This window comes from Rattus norvegicus, chromosome 11 (genome assembly GCF_036323735.1).
Source record: "Rattus norvegicus strain BN/NHsdMcwi chromosome 11, GRCr8, whole genome shotgun sequence".
Taxonomy (NCBI): Eukaryota; Metazoa; Chordata; class Mammalia; order Rodentia; family Muridae; genus Rattus; species Rattus norvegicus.
Genome location: NC_086029.1, coordinates 29,622,126 through 29,637,406, shown reverse-complemented (window position 1 = coordinate 29,637,406; position 15,281 = coordinate 29,622,126). Strand labels below are relative to the sequence as shown.

The 15,281-nt window shown below is 36.0% G+C and overlaps 1 long non-coding RNA gene across 20 annotated transcripts in view; it reads right to left on the bottom strand.

The window, feature by feature from the left end:
• The window catches only part of LOC103693508 (uncharacterized), a 490,050-nt gene that overhangs the window by 148,433 nt on the left and 326,336 nt on the right, over positions 1–15,281 (bottom strand). The window lies entirely within an intron of this gene.

Here is a 15,281-nt window from a genome sequence, read left to right as displayed (position 1 = left end):
CTGGGAAAGAAATGGAAAATAGATGACGTGGGGAAAATAGTACAAGGGTTAGATAGCTTTGAAGCCAACGTTTAATATTAATATTCGATAAGCTGGGTACCCTGACGCTGTTTCAAGGCATCCTCGATCCCCACTTCACGTACTCATGATAACGCTGTGGGTGACAAAGTTGGCAGGCATGTTATAACAAGAGTATCCTATGTGAACTGATCTTGTCGGTGCTTCACAGGGTATCTCCTCATTGAGACTCTTAGCTGTTCATCACTAGTAGCCAAATTTGTAGCCGAATTTGAAGCTTCACTGTGGACATTTCGGAAGGATGACAAGCAATAATGAATATCATAACATACTGACAAAGTGAAGCCCAGTAACTAGAACAACAAAATTAAAAAGTAAACAACTCCAGATTTGGGGCTGGACAGACAGTTCACCGGCAAGAGCATTTGCTCAGTTCTCACTGTGCCACAGAGCGCTTCACAGGTATCCGTAGCTCCTGCTCTAAGGAGATTTGATGATTTTGGGGCACCAAGAGCATGGTGTGCGTGCATATGTGCAGGCCAAATACACACATAAAATTGAAAAATCTAAAAAAAGGTTAAATATTCACAGACATATAACTTTTTACATTCCTGAAAATATAGGTGTCAAATGAGCAGTTAGTTTCTTAGATATGATTAAGTTCTTCCTTGAGTGATCCAAGTTCCACATTTTTGACACTGCCTAGAGATGCTATCGGGAATAGGGAGTTAAACCAGGAAACTCACACGTCCTTCGTAGAGACTGATACTCAGAGAACTGAAAAGTCATGGAAAACCCAACTGTTGACAGATAATCAAAGGAGTCTCATAGCTAGTTCATGGCAGAATTCATGGTAACCTTTTAGTTTTCTGGTTTCATAATCTTTCCACAGCACTAAGTCATTTAATTCACTGCTCTTTCTAAGACACGCAAGAAGTAGAGAAAGTGGAATCATGTAGTCTGTTCCTAAGAACTTTATATTTTGGCCTAAAGGGAGATGTATGTCAGCAACATGGACTACCTCTAATTCCTTTAAAAATCTCCCCTGTGGGGCTGGACAGATGGCTCAATGGTTAAGAGCACTGGCTCTTCTTCCAAAGGACTCAGGTCTGAATCTCAGTACTCACATGGCAGTTCACAACTGTCTGTAATTCCATTTCCAGGGGATCTGACACCTTCGCATCGACATCAATGTAAAACAAAACAAAACAAAACAAAATAAAGACAAAAACAAAAACAAAAACCAAAAAGGTTGATTAAAAAAGAAGAAAAAAATTTCTTTGTGAGGAGAGGCACCATCAGATGATTATCTAACAGAATTTTGGTTATAAACTGCTTAGAAAACAATAAATGAACTTAATAGAAAAAACAAGGGTGAAAAATATGCAGAAAGCTGGCAAAACCAGTCAATAACACCATTAGCTGGATGTACAAGAAACTACCCAGAAATCCTTGATAGAAAATTTGTTTCCTAGGCTGACTTTAAACAAAAGTCATTTTGTTTACTCTTTAACTCACACTTCTCCAATTGATATCAAGATGGCCAGTAACACTGGAATTATGCCTTTGCTCTCTGGCTCATGGCTAGCCACCTTTACAAATACTTAGCCATCTGTTAATCATAACTGATAATAATTTCCAAAATAATCTGAAAATTATTTATTGTGACAATAATACTACTGAAATAATTCCTGGACTAGTTTGTGTTTCTGAGAACCACTATGTTTTCAGTGGGATCAGAGAAACGACAGATTCTCCCCTCTAAACTAGTCAGATTTCGAATTCTAAGAGACTAAGACCAGACTACAGGGCAAGTCATAGCCGTTAAGAAGGGGTTTCCGTTGTAAACCCAGAAACCGTTTGTGTTCACCTCCTGGGAGCCTCAATGACATGCATCCTCCCTGTTTGATTCATGTTTCTTTTGCAAAATGCCCAAAGATGAACTTGGTAAGTTTAAAAACCATATCAGATATGAGAAAAGACATTCAATAAAATATTTTAATGAGAGAATTAAATAACTTAGAAATGTGTGCATTTGATGAGGATAATACCTCTAATAGTGTAGAGTACTGCTTAATACTAAGATAAATTTGCCGGATTATGTTACAATATTTTTTCATTTTTTTCTTGAATCCTTAAGAAATAATGCTAATACCCATATATTTATGTCAAGGTTTAAATAGTTGAACCTAGCCACATTTAAGTAAAATAAAGTCATAGAAGGAATCACAAGAAACTATGTTTTCTGAAACACCAGTAAGAGACAATATTTAAAATGCATCCACATTATTAGTATAATGGGAGAGGAGGGAAAGGTGATAACATTTGAAATGTAAATACATAAAATATCTAAGAAAAATAAAATTTACAAAACATCATCTCAGAACAAACATTTTGTGCATAACTTCCAAATATACTTAATATACATGGAATGTATGCTTCTAATTGACTATTCAGTTTATATTCTCAAACTTTTTTGACTATCAAGAGGAGTTCTACTGTTTCTCACCTCCCAGATCGAGATCATGGTAAATAAGCACACCGGTTCCTTTCAAAGTGGCATGTGCGTTGCAAAGGACGACTTATGTTTAAAAATATCTCAATGAGCAACCTTTGACTTTGGATGCTACAACTACATACATTAGTTAAGATTACTAAATTCTACATCTAGGTAGTGGATTTCAGGGCAAATTTATTCCTAAAGTGGTATGAAAGAGTTTGCAGAGCTGAGGGAAGGTGGAAACTTTTTAAGCATAAATGACTTAAAGACTGTGTTCACGTCTCTTGACTTCTAATGAGGAGAACATCTAGTGAGAGATGAGGAAAACCATTAAACCTTACTAGTTATCTTATGAGACTTTACAAAGAAAAGTCAGCATACTGTATAATGTATTCCAGATTCCATTTCTTTTGTGACTATAAAAGTCACAAGTTTACATTCTTCAAAAGCAGGACGCTCACAGGATTTGAGAGAGTAATGGTGGACCTCACACTTCATCACAGTTTGTATGAGCTATGAGCGAGTAGCTTTGCATTATCTGCCCTTTATGTCACCGACCAAAGAGAAGCCTGCTCTTTGTAGTGACATACAGCAACTTATGTTAATATATCTGTGGAAATCGGTAGGTTAAAACTAGCATCATCAGCCAACAGAGTTAGGAACTTTTTGATTGATTAGATAAGATCTTTGACTTTACCATTAGATAATGAATTAAAACAAATCATTTTGAATAAAGTGTAATACTGTTATTAAAGCCTCTGTTCCTTTCATTTTCTGCAAGGCTTAGCTATACATTATACCAAGAAGGATAATGAGGACCCTCCCATCTATTTAGTGTTAAGTATAGTGGTTAGCATAGATGCGTATGAGTCTTCTTTAGAAATAAAATCAAGAAGTATCTTCTGGCAGAGTATGTATGCTTCAGTTAAAACATTTTTCTGTGTAATCAACAAAGAATAAATTTGAGTTCTTTTCCATTATTAACCAAATGTATTATTCTTTATGAGAATTTTGTTTTACCCAAGCCATTTGCACAATACATTTCCATTTCTATGATTTGAATTCTACAATGTGAATCCAAGTTCAGGCTACGGTCAAGGTTATTCTTAGACTCTTAACTGTGTATCTACAGTATTTACATCAGGAGGCTGTGATATTCAATGACATACAAGTTAACATCATTGAAAGGGTGTATGTGTGCAAAGCTTTGACAGTATTACTCTGTAACCATTTGCATTTCTCCTCCTTACAACAAAAGCATGGTTTAGATTATTATAAGGACACGTAATTTCCAAAAGCTGCAGCTTCTTGCCTGGTGATGGAATGGTTTGGAAATACCATGGTTATAACAATAACTCCATGTCGAAGGAATTTGATAAGAACTTTTGCCCACAAAAAACTCTATTGGAGCAAGTCTATGACTGGTTTTCTGCTGCACAGATTGATCTCAATTCATCACGTTTTTTTTCCAAGTGACAGCTGCAACATGGCCAATAGGGTGGTTTCAGAAGTATCCTTAAGCAACTTGTAGGGGCCAGCAGAGGCCTTGTCAGCTGATCTGAGGCTAGAAATGACAGCATACCAAGGACACATTGTCAGATTGTCATGTTCAATGCCTTTCTGGAATAGAAATCTCCATGCAAGTAAAATATGCTGTATTTTAACACCGGAGATATCCAGGAAGTGGAATTTACAACGCTGCTAAGTTTACATAAACAGAGTAAGTTTAGTACAACTTGCCAAAATCACACATACACATAATCTTTTGAAATACGTATTTTTATTTTGAGGGTAATTAATGAACTATGTAAGAATCATCCCTAAAATGAATACCATCTTTCATTTTTAAAAGCAAATTGATAATATTTATTTAGAAAACTGTATTACAAATAATAATTTCTTACTCCTAATGGAATTTATATGCTACTCCATATAATTAAAATTAAATCTCTAAGACAAATGACATCAAGTGATATAAAAGATAGGAAAATGAATATGAAATAATATTAGGCTTTAAGATAGAATGGAACATTGCAGTGTTTTCTCCTCTGTCTATTTCACCCCTTTTATCATCCTGGGCTTGTTAAGGGGATTGTAGAATTTAGGGTGGCCTTTGAAAGGAAGGAGAGAGGGGCCATTAGTTGCATTCCCTGGTGGGCAGATGGGAACAGGAGCTATGGCTAGGTAAGAAAGATGGGGATCTTCCAATATGGCTGGCTACTTCTTTGCCCTCCTGGTTGGAGACAAAAGCCTGACAGCTCAAAACAATTCTCACCGGCCTTGTCATTTCCAGGTAAAGATCCCTGCTGGTGGAGTTACCTGGGCCAAATGTATTGATACATCTGTGCTGCTATTTCATTCAAGGTTACCATTCCTGAATTGGAGCAGGGAGCACCCAGAAAAGTCCACAAAATCTCCATCCCTAGATGATAGACTGAGTCTCAACATCCAGCTACATGTCCCTGCTGTTCTGGAGAAGCTGTTTTTGTATTGTGTTCCTTGCTGTGTGTGTATTTCATCATCCCTAATAAAAATTTTTTTTCTTTAATCACCCGCTCCCCTAAATAAAAGAGGAAAAGAAGAAATTACTCTGCTTCCTGAAAGGATATCAGTTGTCACTTTTTGTTATTTTGCACTTTTGAGCCTAAGAGTTCCCTTTATGGTACCATGTCGATTTGCTGTGACTAAGGATGACACCACACCATGTAAATTATTATAGAACATATTTGATTACAAGGTATCTGAGAAAGGGAAAAACACCCCTCCCTTTTAAAGGCTCCCCTAAATGCTGTGGAGAGTTTTGGGGGTACAATCCACTTTAATGAGTCCAGGATGATAAGAAGGATGATATAGATAGAACTGAAGTCACTGTGATGTCCGTCCCCATGATACTAAAAGCGTAACCTTATTTCATTTTCATGATTCCCTTCCTTCTTTCACATCACTTAATAACATTTATCTTCAAGATTCATTTATTTTTAATTACATTGATTTGACTATAAGCCATTAAGAGCAATAAATTATTTTAGTATAATTTTCTATATTAACATTATTTTGTACAAACTCTTTGAGAAATATGTGAAAAATATATATCAGAGCAATTAAAAAACTAGTGGAATCACCTCAATAAGCTATGCTTAGTTTTAGTTTTGACACTATCCTAACTTACTTATGTATATTTTACAAATATTTTATAAACTAATAATTTTTCATTATTAACTTAACATTATCAGCTAAAGAGTCTCTCTTTGTTGTCTTTGTTTGAGTTATATATTTTCATTTTGTTTTATATATTGATTTTTATTAGTTCATTTTAAATCAGCTTATAAAATGATGGGCACCATTACTTTCATCTTGTTTCACTGTGTCTGTGTTGATCTCATCTGTAATTCACTCTCTCCCATCCTCCTGATTCCTGCTGGTGGCCTCTTTCCTCCAATGTCCTCCTGTCTATGTGCCTGCACTCTCTTCACTCTACATACAGTATCTTTTACCTTTCTTATGGTCAGTTTCCTCTCTAGTTTTGTGACAAAAACTCACGTCCACATGAATACATAAACACAAATAAAACTTCAGAGTCTGGGTTCTGCATCTGAGATAAAAGACATGGTGTTTGTCTTTCCAAACCTGGGTTGCTTCCCTTAACATAAGACTTTCCATTTCTATCCACTTTCTGACAAATGGGACGATTTCACTTCTCCTTAGGGCTGAATTATAATTCCATTGTGTACATTATCCATACTTTCTTTATTCTTTCCTTAGTGACGGGCATCTTGGGTGTTTTCGCCTCAAAGCTATTCTGAATAACACAGCAATGAACGTAGAGAAACAAGCGTCTTTCTTCGTCAGTTCCTATGTTCTATCTGGGAGTGTGAAGCTGTGTCATAAGTCCTTCAAAATACAATGGACAGATGGACAAAGTAATAAAACAAGCTTCAGTGAAGTATACAGCTTAGAGCTAATAGACTTCAGGTTTAAATGCTAAGTGTAGCCACTATTCCCGTTTTGTTGAAACCATTTTCAAAGGAATGCCATTTCCATTCATTCCAAAATGGCTTCCTTTCTAAATCTGTCACCTGTGTTGATCTGTTTTATTATCTTTCACATCTTTAATTATTTTCTACATTTATTTGTTAAAGTGTTTATCATCTGCCTACCCAGAATATACGATGCATGGGGCTGCTATGTATTGCAGCCAAGTTTCATCTGTTATACTCCATTCACCTCCATGGTATCCAGATGTCAGCAACAACCTGACGTCACCACATCTATTTTCAATACATAGGGTTTTTTTTTTAACTTGTATAAGAAAATTGTACCCACCTCAAAGCTACCAGGAAGGTCTCTTTGTACTAATTTGACATCCGTCCCTTCAAATTTCAAGTTAAGTGGCCCTCCATAAGTTAAGCCTTTTCCTAACACTAATGTTGTTTACTGCACACTGGCTCAGAAATTGTGATAAACACAAGCTCACGTGGCCATTGTAGAACCCACATCTCTCAACCTAGACAATATGGGGAATGAAATGACAATAATAATACAATCCAAAGGCCCAGGGAGTCTTTTTTTTTTCAGGGAAAATACATCTGTGTATTCAGGCTAGCTCTAAGCTTAAGGAATAAGAATGTAGATTGTGGAAGGAAGGCTACATACACCCAAGACAATCATCACTTAAATCTTCACTTTTACTTTGTGTGGTCTGTGGTGTGGTGTGATTAAACATGGATTAAAGTGGCATCATACTGAATATGCAGTCCTGATAGAATTTAATGATCCATTCTTGTCTGAGGAGGTTAAAAGCACTTGGACAAGGTCACAGACCCTGATTTCTAGTCTTTCTCATTAGTATATATCTGCCTCTCCCCAGAACCACAACTGGAATGCAGATGTGAAAATTACTTTAATGTCAGGCATGTGGGAACAAGTAAACAATTTGATTAAGGATACGTAAGAGTTGATATACCAGACAAACTTAATTTGGCCAAGCGGTGGCCAGACTATGAAGGAAGAGGAAGGAACACTATTTCTAATTTGAGATTCCAGACTTTTGAGAGAGGAAAAAAAATGGTAGCGCCTAGGGGCTTCTGGAGTTCATCTGGAGAATGATCATGACTTGAGGCCTCAGCCACCCAGTGGTTTTTGGGACCAGAGGCTGTGCGAGTTCTCATTTATACTTAAGGTCATTAATGTACAACTATGTCTTCTACGTGATTCCAGTATAAAGAATTCTACTTTTTAAATGTAGGCAAAACTATTTAAAGAACATACAGATGCACAAATAGAACCATGCTGCTATGCATAATATAAAACGATGGAATGTATTTCGGCAAATTTGTAGTTTAAGAACCTACATGAGCAAAGATGGGTCAGTGTTTGGATTGAACTCTAACATAACTTAGAGGAAGTAATTAATATCAGTATTTCCACATATGGTGATCGTCTTAGTTAACTTTTCTATTCACACAATAAAGCACTGGTTGCCAATGCGACTTAGAAGAGAAAACTTTGGATTGTGCTTTAATTCCAGAGGGTTAGAGTGCATGCTGTTGGAGTGAAGGCACAGACGCAGAAACGGTTGCAAGCTCATGTCTCAAATCTCAAGCATGATGCAGAGAACACATTAAGAATACCATGACTCCAGTTCCAACCATCTGCCTATGAATTTCATTGTTTTTGATAGCTGAGTAATATTCCATTGTGTAGAGGTACCACATTTTCTGTATTCCATTCCTCTGTTGAAGGGCATCTGGGTTCTTTCCAGCTTCTGGCTATTATAAATAAGGCTGCTATGAACATAGTGGAGCATGTGTCTTTTTTTATATGTTGAAATATCATCCTGAGTGAGGTAACCCAATCACAGAAAAACACACATGGTATTCACTCATTGATAAGTGACTATTAGCCCAAATACTTGAATTACCCTAGATGCACAGAACACATGAAACCCAAGACGGATGATCAAAGTGCGAATGCTTCACTCCTTCTTTAAAAGGGGAACAAGAATACCCTTGGCAGGGAATAGAGAGGCAAAGATTAAAACAGAGACAGAAGGAACACCCATTCAGAGCCTGCCCCACATGTGGCCCATACATATACAGCCACCCAATTAGACAAGATGGATGAAGCAAAGAAGTGCAGGCCGACAGGAGCCGGATGTAGATCTCTCCCGAGAGACACAGCCAGAATACAGCAAACACAGAGGCGAATGCCAGCAGCAAACCACTGAACTGAGAACAGTACCCCCGTTGAAGGAATCAGAGAAAGGACTGGAAGAGCTTGAAGGGGCTTGATACCCCATATGAACAACAATGACAAGCAACCAGAGCTTCCAGGGACTAAGCCACTACCCAAAGACTATGCATGGACTGACCCTGGACTCTGACCTCATAGGTAGCAATGAATATCCTAGTAAGATCACCAGTGGAAGGGGAAGCCCTTGGTCCTGCTAAGACTGAACCCCCTGTGAACGTGATAGTTGTGGGCAGGGTGGTAATGGGGGGAGGGTGGGGAGGGGAACACCCATAAAGAAGGGGAGGGTGAGGGGTTAGGGGGATGTTGGCCCGGAAACAGGAAAGGGAATAACATTCGAAATGTAAATAAGAAATACTCAAGTTAATAAAAAAATGGAAAAAAATGGAAAAAAAAGAATACCATGACTCTTCTCAAACCTCAAAGCCCACCTCAGTAACATACTACTTCCATGAAGACCACACCTCTTAATTTTTTTCTAGTGTCTCCACTAATGTCACGAAATATTCAAATTGATCAGACTAATGGGGATACTTCATTCAAATCACCCAGTGACTTTCTTTACTTCTTAGAAATGAAATAAGCTTCCCTGGGTAATAAAAAACAAGTTAACAGAATACATCATTTCTATTTGACATTGTGTGCTTTCCATACATTGTTTTATATCACTGTACTTCTGGGGGAGTGGTTTCTTTCCTAGGATTTTTTTTTGTAAAGATATTTATTATTATTAACTTGAGTATTTCTTATATACATTTCGAGTGTTATTCCCTTTCCCGGTTTCCGGGCAAACATCCCCCTCCCCCCTCCCCTTCCTTATGGGTGTTCCCCTCCCCACCCTCCCCCCATTGCCGCCCTCCCCCCAACAGTCTAGTTCACTGGGGGTTCAGTGATAAGTACTGTTTCATATTTAGAGACAAGTTTATTTTAACAGATTACGAATATAGAATTATATTCAGACACCAAGGAGAAGATGGCTCTGTTATTTACTCAACTTTCATGGAATCAAGTATAAACATTTTGCATTCTTGTCTAGTGATTTTCAAAGAAAGTCTATGAAAATATATGTGCTCCTGTCCCTGGAAGACCCTGCTAAAAACTTGTATCATTAAAACAAAATGTATTTTAGAATTTACTGTTTTTATTCAGGAGGTAGATCTCTTCTTCATATTCTTTCTGTTGGATACACACTCTATCTCTCTCTCTCTCTCTCTCTCTCTCTCTCTCCATCAACAGTTGAATTTCAGACAATTTTGAAGTCTCTAAAGTGGTAGAGAAGCATAGGACTTATTCTATAAAAGCACAATAGAATCTCGGAGATCTCTAAAGATAAATATGCATTTAAAACGACTAATAATTTTTCTCCAAAACAAATAGTATTCTTATATCTCCTTCTGCATCTGTAAAATTAAGTCCTCACTTTATTGCTCACAACAGCAGAATAGTAATTAAAAATTTTCATAAAAATGTAATTTTTATTAGATATTTCTCATCCCTGTGAAAGCATGTTTCTGTGTAAATATTGTTTATATTGTCAAAAATAAACAAGTGAACATCATTTCTCTAAAAATGTATATGGATGCAACAAGTATTAAATATATGTTGCTTTGATTTGTGATGTGTGACAATAAATTCATGGCTAAGAAAACAAAAAGTAAGATACTTTAAAGCACTTTCTGAAAGAAAAACCCCTCCTCTAAATAAAATAACTTGAACATTACTATTCAAATGTATAATTTTTCCAATAATATAATCAGTGTTTTGATGATTTTGTATGAGGTTCTAAAAGTCAACTCCCATTGAAACTTAGCTCTCTGCCTATTAACAATATGGACTCGGTAAATTGTAATGAGCTGAGAGTAAATATCAGGAGTAGGCGAACTTTGCTTTAAGAAAAAACTAATCTCTCTCAAGCACCTATTTTTCATATGCAGAAATATTTCTAAAATAATTTAACTTATACAGTGCTTAATCGTATGCTAGGAACTGCAATACTGTCTGCTCGATGCACACAATATCGAACATATATTTGAAGGTATCTATTAGTGTATTAGACAAACACAATTTGAAATTGATAGCTGAATATAGATAAATCAGAATAATGACACAGATCGGTGGCCATATGAACAGATTACTACAATGACAGTCCAGGACAAGCTGCAGAGAATGGAACCATTCACAGTGGGGCCCTCTGACTTCAATTCACAGATAATGCAATCCACACAGTCCTGCCCACGGGCCAATTTGATCTAGGTAACACCTCATTTGAGGGTTTCCTCTCAAATGATGTCTAGGTTGTGTCAATTTGAGAACCAAGGCTTTCTATGACAATCATACATGCTCATTGAGTTTACCAACTCTGAGTATTGAGGGTAATGTCAAATTAAGAGACAGTTAAGTATTGTATACAAGTGTATGTTAGAATACAAGGATGCACACATGTTTAGAAACGGGTTTACTTTTTACTGAATAGGTGCAAGATGAATATCTCCCATGTACATGTAAAAACAAAGGTTCTTTGAAAATAATATATTTCTACTATCTTGAATAAATAAGCTGATGAAATATGTTTGTACTGTGATATCTCTGAGCTTCAAAAATGCCTCCATTCTAGTGAATTAAACATTCAACATTCTATAACTGTATTATACATTTTTATTGATTATTTATAATGACTGGCATTTTCTAATTTTTCTTTGGAAATAAACTATCTAAATATTTATCCTTTGAGTAGAGGAAGGCTACTAATTTGTTGTTAATTTTATATCAAGCCACTTTGCTGAAGTTGTTTATCAGGTTTAGGAGTTCTCTGGTGGAATTTTTGGGGTTACTTAAATATACTATCATATCATCTGCAAATAGTGATATTTTGACTATGCATTTTCAATTTATATCCCTTTGTTATTTGGCATACCCAAAAGGCTCCAGTCACTGGCATCTCTCACCACCACAATGACATTTCCTAAGGCAAAGGAGATAAAGAGTCTGCTTTGCATCATTACTTTCTGGCCTAGGACCTAACAGATATCTATTGAGAAAGCTGAATGGATACCAACAGTTCTAAGGATTAATCATTTGACATGCATCTAATGTTGAACTGTTTCTGATACAATATCACATCCTACTTCATCTTCACATGAAGCTTAGACAGAAAGGAGACACAGGAACAGGAGACTGGCTCATGCTCATAGCACAACATATTATAATTTAATCTTAACTTGGAAAGTTTGCTCCTGAAACTGAAAGCATTACTGTTAAGATGGAGCTGATGAGAATTAGGATGTGAAGTCATTGTTTTTAACAGCTGAGTAATATTCCACTGTGTAGATGTACCACAATTCTGTATTCATTCCTCTGTTGAGAGACATCTGGGTTCTTTCCAGCTTCTGGCTATTATAAATAAGGCTGCTATGAACATAGTGGAGCACGTGTCTTTGTTGTATGTTGGAGCATCTTTTGGGTATATGCCCAGGAGAGGTATAGGTGGGTCCTCAGGTAGTGGAATGTCCAATTTTCTGAGGAACCTCCAGACTGATTTCCAGAGTGATTATATCATAAGTTTACAACCCCACGAACAATAGAGGAGTATTCTTCTTTCTCCATATCCTTGCCAGTATCAGTTGTCACCTGAGTTATTGATTTTAACCATTCTGACTGGTGTGAGGTGGAATCTCAGGGTTGTTTTGATTTACATTTCCATGATGACTAAGAATGTTTTACATTCTTTAGGTGCTTCTTGGCCATTCAATATTCCTCAGTTGAGAATTCTTTGTTTAGCTCTTTACCCCATTTTTTTAATATAGTTATTTGGTTCTCTGGAGTCTAACTTCTTGAGTTGTCTGTATATATTGGATATTAGCCCTCTATCAGATGGAGGATTGGTAAAGATCTTTTCTTAATCTATTGGTTGCTGTTTTGTCTTAATGACAATGTCCTTTGCCTTATGCTTTGCAATCTTATGAGATCCTATTTCTCAATGTTGATAGATTTTTATATATTGAACCATCTCTTGGATGAAGCCTACTTGATCACAATGGATGATTGTTTTGATGTGATCTTTGATTCAGTTTGCAATAATTTTATTGAGTATTTTTTACATCGATATTCATATGTGAAATTGGTCTGCAGTTCTTTCTTTGTTGGTTCTTTGTGTGGTTTAAGAAGGTGTAATTATGGCTTCATAGAATCCAATTGGGAAATGCTTTTTTCTGTTTCTCTTTTGTGGAATAGTTTGAAGAGTATTGGTAATAGGTCTTCTTTGAAGGTCTGATAGAATTCTACACTAATCCCATCTATTCCTGGGCTTTTATTGGTTGGGAGACTTTTAATGACTGCTTCTATTTCTTTAGGTGTTATGGGATTGTTTAGATGATTTATCTAATCCTGATTTAATTTTGGTACCTGGTGTCTGTCTAGAAAATTGTCTATTTCATCCAGATCTTCCAGTTTTGTTCAGTATAGGCTTTTGTAGTAGAATCTCATTTTTTTTTAATTTACTCAGTCTCTCTTGTTATGTCTCCTTTTTCACTTTTGATTTTGTTAATTTTAATATCATCTAAATGAGAAGATGATAATTGGGCAGAAATTGACCTTATTTTCATATCACAGGGGAATAACATTTCAAATTAATACCTGGGTTAAAGTTACTGATAAAGTAACAAACTAACTATATTTTGTAGAGAAGATGTTCTTTTATCTACATTTTTGTAGTGGCTGAAATATTTGAAAATTAAATATGCAGTATTAAGGTACTAAAAGTAAAATCCAAGGTAGTCCAATCACTTATTAAAATAAATGTACATTTTCTAATATGATTCTCACCATGCAGTACTTTATCGGGGATAAACAGTGTTAAATTGAAGTAGCTCTTTAATATTAAGGTATTTCTATAGTGTGAACATACACTTGTTTCAAAATTTAAAATGATTTAGAATACAGAATTCAATGTATCATTAAAATTTCACCAATTGCAATATAATAATTAATTTATAGCATTACGCATTATATTATTCTTTATTTAGTGTTTTCCTTGTGGCTGCCTTTAAATTACAAATAAAAAAATCCATTATTTCTCTTCCAGTCAGAGACTCTTAAAACTTCCTTCCTCTGTCCTTAAATACAAAATCTCTGAGACTAGTGTTTAGAAAAGGAGTTCAAATCTGCCCTAATTTCCTAGATCAAAATTCTATTACAGAACTAATTATTTTGTGTTACATATAAATATTGGGTCAGTACTCTAAGATCTGATTCTCATGGCATTTTTGTATGGTTCTCAGATTTATGGATATTTAATTTTTTAAAATGTGTGCCCTAATTAGATGAGAAATTCAAATTATTATAGATTACTTGGCATTTATATGGGAAGGGGAACATCCAGCTGTGCATGTGGGCAGTAGCCAGACAATGGTGTCAACTTTCTTTCTTAGTCATCCTTTACCTTATTTTTTGACATGGAGCATCTCTTCGTTTCCAGAGATCACCAGTTGGCTAGAATAGCTGATCATAATGTATCAGGAATCAGCCTGCCTCCTCCCACACCGTGCTGAATTTATACACCTTTGCTACAAGGTTTCTATTGACGTTGTTATTGATTATTATTTTTTTTTTTTTTTTTTACCACCACAACTACATCTGCTTTGAATAAACTGAGGGCCAAATTCTCTGAGAGCTTTCTTCTTCAGAAAATGTGCTGGTCCCACTGTTTAACCAAGACTGAGTTTATGTAAATTATTGTTCCTGAGCTTTCAAAGGACCTGGAAACTATCATTCACTCAATGCTTATTTTTTGAACACCAATTTAAGATGTTAAGTTGGTTGTCTCTCTAAAATTTAATCTTGTTCAGTATAAAATATCAAGGTCAGAAGCCTCGTTATAGTTCCCTTTGAGTGAGCAACACTCGGTGCTAATTAATATATTTGGTACTCAATAAATGTTTGTCAATCAGCAGCCCTGACCTGATTTCACCAGACTGAGCTTAAACTATCCTGACTTAGGATCAAAATGAATAAGTTCCAAGCATTCCATTACTTGGTACACAGAGTTCAAATTAGCTCAAATTATTAAGATAAAACTAATAAATCTGAAATTGACTGGACTCTAAATCCAAGCTCAATTCCAGATAGATTATGATCAAGACACAGAAGAAAGTGTACTACAATAATGAAGAGGAAGGACACTCCCAACACCTGGAAGAGTTTTGGCAGCCACGATGGCAGGGTCGGATTCCATCTCAGGGATTCTATTCGAGGATGACTTCCCTCCCAAAATCCTTTCAGTCGCCTTTACAAAATCCTGGGGAAAAGAGGGTTTGGTTCTCTTCTCACTATAAATTCAAAGAAACCATTTCCTTTTTCTTGTCGTTGTTCATTTTATAGAATAGGAAAGCAAATAAGAGGGGGGAAATGGGACATAATGATAATATGTTTTGATGTCAATTCAAACAAAACATTATGCAGATGCCTCAAGTTCTCATGTTTCCTCCACTAATCTACATGTGTTCACAAACCACACACA